This window comes from Colobus angolensis, unplaced genomic scaffold, assembly GCF_000951035.1.
Source record: "Colobus angolensis palliatus isolate OR3802 unplaced genomic scaffold, Cang.pa_1.0 Scaffold119, whole genome shotgun sequence".
Classification (NCBI taxonomy): Eukaryota; Metazoa; Chordata; class Mammalia; order Primates; family Cercopithecidae; genus Colobus; species Colobus angolensis.
In genome coordinates this window covers 7,193,703-7,201,531 of record NW_012113030.1, presented here as the reverse complement: position 1 = coordinate 7,201,531, position 7,829 = coordinate 7,193,703, and the positions used below count along the sequence as shown (strand labels likewise).

General features: G+C 54.1%; 1 protein-coding gene across 1 annotated transcript in view; it reads right to left on the bottom strand.

Moving 5' to 3' along the window:
- NAPA (N-ethylmaleimide-sensitive factor attachment protein, alpha) overlaps positions 1–7,829 on the bottom strand; it is a 28,493-nt gene that overhangs the window by 20,133 nt on the left and 531 nt on the right. The gene's annotated exons all lie outside the window — the stretch shown is intronic.

The window sequence follows — 7,829 nt, the reverse complement described above, 5'->3', positions numbered from 1 at the left end:
GAGATGAACACACCGGCTCTTTTTTTCAAATACTTGGAGAAAACGGCCATGGGACGACAGTTAAGAGGGTGGCGGCTTTCCAACACACCTAGTTTGCCAACATCCTTCCTAAATGTAGTGCCCAGAGATGGTCATGCACCTTGAGGAGAAACTACCGAGGTAGCACAGCAAAGGGGCTAAGTGAGAAGGCTCTGGATCACACAGAACCGTGTTTGAATGCCACCTCTCCCACTTACCATGTGGCTGGGCAAGTAAGTCAACTTCTCTAAGCCCTCAAGTTTCTCTGCCTCCACAGGGATTTTGTGAGAACTAAATCCATACCATCCATCAGCAGGTTGAGCCTGGCCCAGGCCTGGGTCCGAGTCAGAGCGAGCACTTAATAACCTGCATCTGCTAGTATTACCGGCACTGCAACAGCCTCCTGCTGTCACTCTCCCCCACACCAGCTGCTGCAGTCCTTTCTAGAAGGCAAACAGGAGCTCTCCAGGATGGGCCTCCCTTAGCCTCCTCAGAGCTCTCCAGTGCCTCCTCCAGGCCCAGCTCTTGCTCACCAGGCCTTCCTTGTCTGGCCTCACCTGCCGCTTCCACCTTTATGGTCTAACGTGGAACTCCCTGTGTTTCATCTTCCTAAGGCATACTCCATCATAATCCCTGCCTGGAGTGCTGCTCCCTGCCAGAGGGCACCCAGAACTCCTGTTCATCCCCCCGGGGTTGGGGCCTCTTCCCCAGGAAGCCATTTCTGATCCATCAGGATCTCAGTTCCCTGTCTTTCCAGGCAGAACCTCCCCTCACGCTAGATCTCTGTTGCACCATCCCTGCTGCCTAGAGCACCCTCCCCCGCCCCACTCCCCAGCAAGTCCTTGGGGTTCCTTGGGGCCTAGCTCACTCCTCACCATGAGCCTCCCCCTGGTTCACGCTGCTTCCTCTGAGCTCACTCACAGGAATGACATAATCGAGCCCTTCCTTACAGTAGGTAATTCTGCTTTACTAGTGTTTGCTGTGCATCCTGCCTTCCCAACCAGGTAGCAAGTGCCTTGGGGCTGACTTGCTCCCTCCAAGCACACAGTCCAACAGCCCACTAATCCCTGGGCCAAAGGGACCAGACACCCAGAGCCACCCAGGAAAACTATCACCAAAAATCCAGCTCGTGGCCCCACCCCCAAACACAGCACTTGAACTTCTCCCCTTGTGAAGAAAAAGAAAACACACACACACCCTCTGTCTCCTCGCAGCCTCTAAAATAAAACATTTTTCACCTAATCAATACAGTCCATCAGCCCCAGATGTTTCTCCACACCAGGCAATTCACCATCATGTTCTTCAAGTTCTTTTGCTAAACATTATCCAACCTCAAACAAGGGGCGTGGCCCAGAGCCCTTTTCCTGTTCCTTCCTCTCTTGGAAAGATCCCTCCCCTTTGTGTCTTACCAGCCTCTGCCAGGCTCCTACCCCAGTCTCTTCCCATCCCCAGGCCCTCCTCCCAAACCCCCTTCTCCAGCCTTCTGCAGACACTCCCAGTCCCACCAACTTCCCCAGGCTCTGCTTCTGAGGGGCCACCACAGACCGTTCTCTCTACAAGTCCACTAGTCCTTTCCCAGTCCTCCCCTCAGTTTCCACAGCCTCCCCTTGACCCTTTCAGGTCCCCTCATCAGCACAGATCCCACCCCCCCCACACACCACCACCCCCTGCCAAACTCCCTTTACTTCCTCTGCCCAGAGCCTCATGCTCCTCTCAACCCTACTAAGTCTTCGTGGATCCCTTTACTGTTCCCTTTCAGCTCCTCTTAGCACACTCATGTTTCTGTCTCTCCCTCTCCTGACCCCTCCCAGACCTCTCCTCTCGGGCGCCCACCTTGAACCCCATCAGCTCTCTGCACACTCCAAACCTGTTTCCTTCTGGGAAGTCACATTAACAACAGCTAACACTCTCAGAGATGTAACTCCACGCCAGGCTCAATTCTAACACTCACAGCAAATGGGAGGCAGGTTAGATTTGTGGCTCAATTCTAACACTCACAGCAAATGGGAGGCAGGTTAGATTTGTGATCTCCTTTAACAGGGAGACTAAACCATTTACCCAAAGTCATGAAGTAAGTGGCAGAGCCACATTTCAAACCTGGGCTCTTAACACTTCTAAGCCACTAAAATTATCACAGGATGGTGGTGTCAGCTTTTAGGAGCTACCGTGAGTTTTATGCCATGTCATATGCGTTAGTTCTGTCTCCCAAGCCTTTTCCCATCCCTCTTCTCAGCATGTTCCTGTCATCCCCATTACTTGAGAATCACACATCAGGAATTTGATCCCCAGTTTTGATTATCTCAGTCCCCGTCTCTCCCTGTCATCCCTCCATCTCCTTGGCCAAGCCACCACCACGCGTTCCCCCACCCAGGAGTCTCCAGCCTCAACCCAGGCCTCCTCAGGTTTTTTTCTTTCTTTTTTTTTTTTTGAAACGGAGTCCCACTCACTTGCCAGGCTGTAGTGCAGTGCAGAGGCGCGATCTCGGCTCACTGCAACCTCCGCCTCCTGGGTTCAAGTGATTCTCCTGCCCCAGCCTCCCGAGTAGCTGGGATTACAGGCACCCGCCACCAGGCCCAGCTAATTTTTGTATTTTTAGTAGAGACGGGGTTTCACCACTTTGGTCAGGCTGGTCTCGAACTCCTGACCTCAAGTGATCCACCCGTCTTGGCCTCCCAAAGTGCTGGGATTACAGGCTTGAGCCACCGCGCCCGGCCGGAATGTTCTCTTAAAGGGACATTTTCACAGACCTTAATCACAGGTCTGCCCACCCCACAGATTCCCCAGCTCAGCCTTCCCTTCTTTTTGAGTGTGACTAAGTCCTATCCAGCTCCATGCACTCTCTGAAAAAGCTCAGTCCCTGGATGAGCAGAAATGACCCACGTCACTGAGTGGCCCACAGCAGGCAATCAACAACGAGCGGAGCGGAGTCAGCCCCAGCCGGGTTTAGGTTTATTTCAGCTCAGCGGGACAGAGCAGACACAGGACAGACACAAAGTCTACCAGCTGCCAGGGGTGAAACTCTATGATCCCAGGCTAAGCACAGCCAACTCTGCATGGGGTCAATGATTCTAACCATGGGGTGGAAAGGCCAGAGGGATTAACACCTGCTCAGGCCCCAGGCCTGCCTCCTTCTTCCCCTGCACCCCATGGTTTTGCCCATTACCATGGCCAGGGGATGACAGGAGATCTCTGGAGTCCCATCCTCTTCTTTTAGAAATGGCAGTGAAGTCCCCAAAGGGGGAAAGTGACGTGCCTAGGTTCCAGTGGAAGATCCTGAAGAAGCCATTCACATATTCATTTACTCACCTGGGGAACAGGTATCCCAGCATTTATTACGTGCCAGGAGATAACAGCAGTACATGAAAGGAAAAGTTAGCTGGGCCTCCTCTCCTGAGGGCCTGGGTGGCAGTGCATGTGACAGCTGACTGTCCCTCCCCCACTGACCTCCCCCAAGCTGCCTCTGCTTCACTCCTCCCATCCCACGGCTCTGAGCCGCTCTGGGAATAGAGGGAACTGGTTTGGGCTGCCTGATGCAGGGCTGTCTATAATTACCCGCTCAGCTTTGCTCTCTCCCCCTCCAAGGCGGAGGAAGGAGTCTCAGGTCTCCCAAACACAGCCACCAACCTCAGCGACTGCCATATGGAAGGCTAGGCGCTGCCAGGAATGCACAGACACCCGGTGGGACCTGGGCCAGGGGGTACTGCAGGGCAGAGTCTCAGCCCCCTCCTTCCTTCCTCCATCCACCAGGCACTTCCTGGCTGCCAGAAATACACCATGCCCTGACCCACCACCTGCAGCTCCCGAAGGACCTCACGAGGTAGGGTGGACAAAGTCAGGACCCCATTTTGGGTCCTGGACTCACTCTATTTCTCTTGCCTCTCTGGAAGCCACAGGCACAGGCCTATGGCTTCCTCCTCAGACTTAAGGCCCACTGCACCAAGTCTCCAGTCAGCACCCTCAGTGGGGAAGGTGCCCTAGGGCCTATCACATGCCTGTGAGCCCACCTCCTGCATGGCTCTCGAGACCACGCGCCTTAATCACAGCTGGCGCATGGCGCTCCCTGCCTCCCGGGCACTCCCCCGGAAGGAGCCCATAGCTCTTCACAAGAGCCCTTTGGGTGCTGCCCTTGCTTTAAAGGGGAGGAAGCTGGGGCTCAGAGAGGGTGGAGGGCTTGCCCAAGCTTACTCTGCCAGCAAGCAACAGGGCTGGGAAAGAGGACTGGGGCCCTGGGGATCCAGTGCTGCCCTTGCCTCTCACTCAGTGATCAGGAAGGCTTCTCTCCCCATGCCCAAGAGTCCTCGGAAAAATGAGGAGGGAGGACAAGGTCCCTGCCTGCCCCCCGCCCCTCCTCTAGATTAAACAAGCCAAGGAACCTGTACCGCTGAGGCTTCCCTCATCTCACAAGCAGAGGCTGCTCTCTGCTGGAGCTGCGTGGAGCATCCTCTAGGCAAAAGAGGATGAATTAAGTCAGCCCCCTACTGAGCCTGCCAGTAACAAGACAGCAGGCAGAAGGAACGTCAGAAAAAGTGCCTGTGGTGCAGGGTCCACCCTGGCACAGGGAGCCAGGGGCCACCAGCCCTGCTAGTCCATTGACTGCACCAGAGCTGGGAGCTGCTAGAGGCTCAGCATCCTGAAGGCACCGCCACCAGTATCACCTGGAAGTGCAAAACCACCAGCTGCCTCCCGCCACTCTGCAGTGGGCCCTGCCTGACCAAGCAGGGTATGAGTTCCTGCGGGGCAGGGCCTGGGCCCAGCTTCGCTTTCCCATCTCTCCACAGTGCTGGCACAGGCCCCGGTTAACAACAGTGAAACGATAAAGTGTCACAGGCTAACTGCCCAGCTCTGAAATCGCCACAGGACCCTCTTGTGACATGACTGTCTGGGCAAGGACAAGGGGTAGAAAGAGAATGACTTTGGGGTGGCGAGACCTGGGCTGAAGTTCATTTCAGGTACTTTGCTAAGGGTCCAACCAGGGGCTAGTTATCCCTAAGGCTTTTTTTTTTTTTTAAATAAGAGATGGGGTCTCCCTGTGTTGCCCAGGCTGATCTCGAACCCGTGGGCTCAAGCAATCCTCCTGCCTCTGCCTCCCAAAGTGCTGAGATTCCATTCTTTATCTATAAAATGGCAGTGTGGCTGGCCACAGTGGCTCACACCTATAATCCCAGAGTTTTGGGAGGCCGAAGGAGGAGGGTTGCTTGATCTCAAGAGTGTGACACCAGCCTGGGCAACACAGTGAGACCCCAACTCTACTAAAAATTAGCCAGGCATGGTGGCATATGCCTACAGTCCCAGCTACTTGGGAGGCTGAGGTGAGAGGATCACTTGAGCCCAGGAGTTGAGCCCAGGAGATGGAGACTGCAATGAGCTACAATCATGCCACTGCCCTCCAGCCTGGGCGACAGAGCAAGACCCTGTCTCTCAAAAACGAAAAATGAAATAAAATGGAGACAATGAATCTGGCCTGGGAGGAGTCTTTGTGAGGATTAGATATGACACACATTCAATACTTGGCACAGAGAGCAGAATGGAAGAGGTGCTCAAATGGTTGCCACTATACAAAGGAAGAGAAATACGCTCAAAGGGGTGCCTGCCACCCGGCAATAGGAATTCTAGAGAGTTGCTTGTGGTGGTAAAAATAAAATAAAATAAATGCTGACAGTAGTCAGACAGGCCTGGCCTCAGTGCCAGATCATCGCGTGCCAGCCTGCGTTTCCTCATGTGTAACTAGGGATAAGACTCCACACCTTGCAGTGCTGCTGAAGCATGAGCAATCTTGCAGGCAGCACCCCACAGCGTGCCCAGCAGAGAGCCGGTCACACCACGGGCACTCAGTAAACAAGAGCATCCCTCTCATCAGGCCTCGCTGAGGACCGATTCCAGGCACACTTCCCTACCTCAGAATCGCAGCATGGGCTTCATCTCCACCCCAGATTTGCTAAGTGCTGCTCCTCCTTTGGTTTCCAGAGTCCTGGCCTCCCACCACCCTCCCCCTTACTGCACAATGCTCAAAATACATACAGGCCCACGGCCCTTCAAGATGATAAGCTCAGAGCCAGGACCTCATCTGCCACACGGCACACAGCCTGGCATGCGCTCTGTTTCTTCTTTTCTTATACGGATGCCCCCCTGCACCCCAATGGGATTACATTTCACCACAGACCAAGGGCGAATGTGCTTCCTTTTCCTTAAAAGGTGTTCTCAAAGACTCTTGTCTTTCAGGAGCCCCATCCCAAAAAGGAGACAGAAATGTTTGTACAGCCAGGCAGCAAAGTTCCACCCATCAGGAAAGCCAGGAATTCTCAGATTCCCCAGAAACCTTGTGTGCTCTCAGGAAAGACTCCACTCTGAGACTGGACAAGAGATGCCAAGTTTTCAGTTGTGGATCTTGGCAGCTGGCAGGGCACTGTGATTCACCAGGGTGCCCACTGGAAATGGTGCCGGGGTCTCTGCACACTTTGCAGAGAAAGGTGGTCTCGAGGGAAATCTGGAGGCTCATGCCCACACCAGTCTCAGCCAAGATCCCATGTAGGCCCTATACAGACAAGCTGGCCCTCCCATGGTCCCGCAGTTACTGCCTACAGGTAGTTCAAACAGGAACTGATTTGTCAAGATCTGATCTTAGGAATGCACTGTTTGTATACAGAACACCCTGCCACCTATTTCTCCAGCACTTCTAGCTCAACTTCCAATGACAATACCTACTAATAAAGATGACAGTGAGCCCTTAATAAACATTACCAGAGCCAGGCACCGTGCTCCCACCACCTCCCACGCATCGTCTCATTTATCTTTAGAACCACCCGAGGAAACAGTTGACTAGGATTTTCATTTCACAGATGAAGAAACTCTCTCTACACGTTTTTATCCAAGAGGAAGGAAGTTTTTATTTTGGCTGTTTTGGCGGCAGGGGAGGTGGCCAGGAGACATCAGGGATGAGGAAAAGCCCCAGGGAACAGAGCTGCCATTCGATCCCCAGAAGCCGCACGATCCCCAAAGGGCACAGCAGGCACTCTGGATTTACCAGGAGACATGCAGCAGGGAGGAGGAACTAGTGCGCCTGGACTCAGCCATCCCCTTCTGCTGCTTGCTCACTGTGCTGTAGTTAGGAAGTCTCCGTCTTTTTGCTTCCAGAGCAGAAGTTTGAGCTGCGCCCCCATCACCAAGGGGAGGAACAGGGATGGCTTTGAGTTTCTCCTAACTGGCTGGTGCTGTCGTCCTCAGTGGCTGCTGGTACATCAAAGCCCCCTAGCGTCTGGCAGCCCAGAAATAATGAAGAGCAAGGGCGGCGTCTAAGCACCGAAGCGGGGGACAGCCTTGCGTCCCAGGTGAAGGCTCTCTGACTTGCCCTTTGACAGGAGCAGAGGACCCTCAATGTGGGACGCTGTCATTGCTGGGATTCCCAAAGGGGAAGGGAGAGGCACCAAGGACAAGCTGAGGCCCAACACTCCCTTCTCCAGTCCCAGCAGCTACCAAGGACCTGAATAAAGGTGGGTTATGAAATGCTGAACTCAAGCAAACCCAGATCAGAGAGGAGGAGGTGCCTGAGTGATTCTCACCCGTCAAACAGGTCCTCCCAAGCTGGCCTCTGACTGTGCTCCCAGCTCCCAGGCACGCAAGCTCCAGTCAGGCCAGCCTCCCATCCTCCCTGCCCTCTGCCCTCACCTCACTCACACCCCCACAGCACCAGGTCAGCTCCTCTGGGAGCTGGAAGGAACTGAGATGAACACACCGGCTCTTTTTTTCAAATACTTGGAGAAAACGGCCATGGGACGACAGTTAAGAGGGTGGCGGCTTTCCAACACACCTAGTTT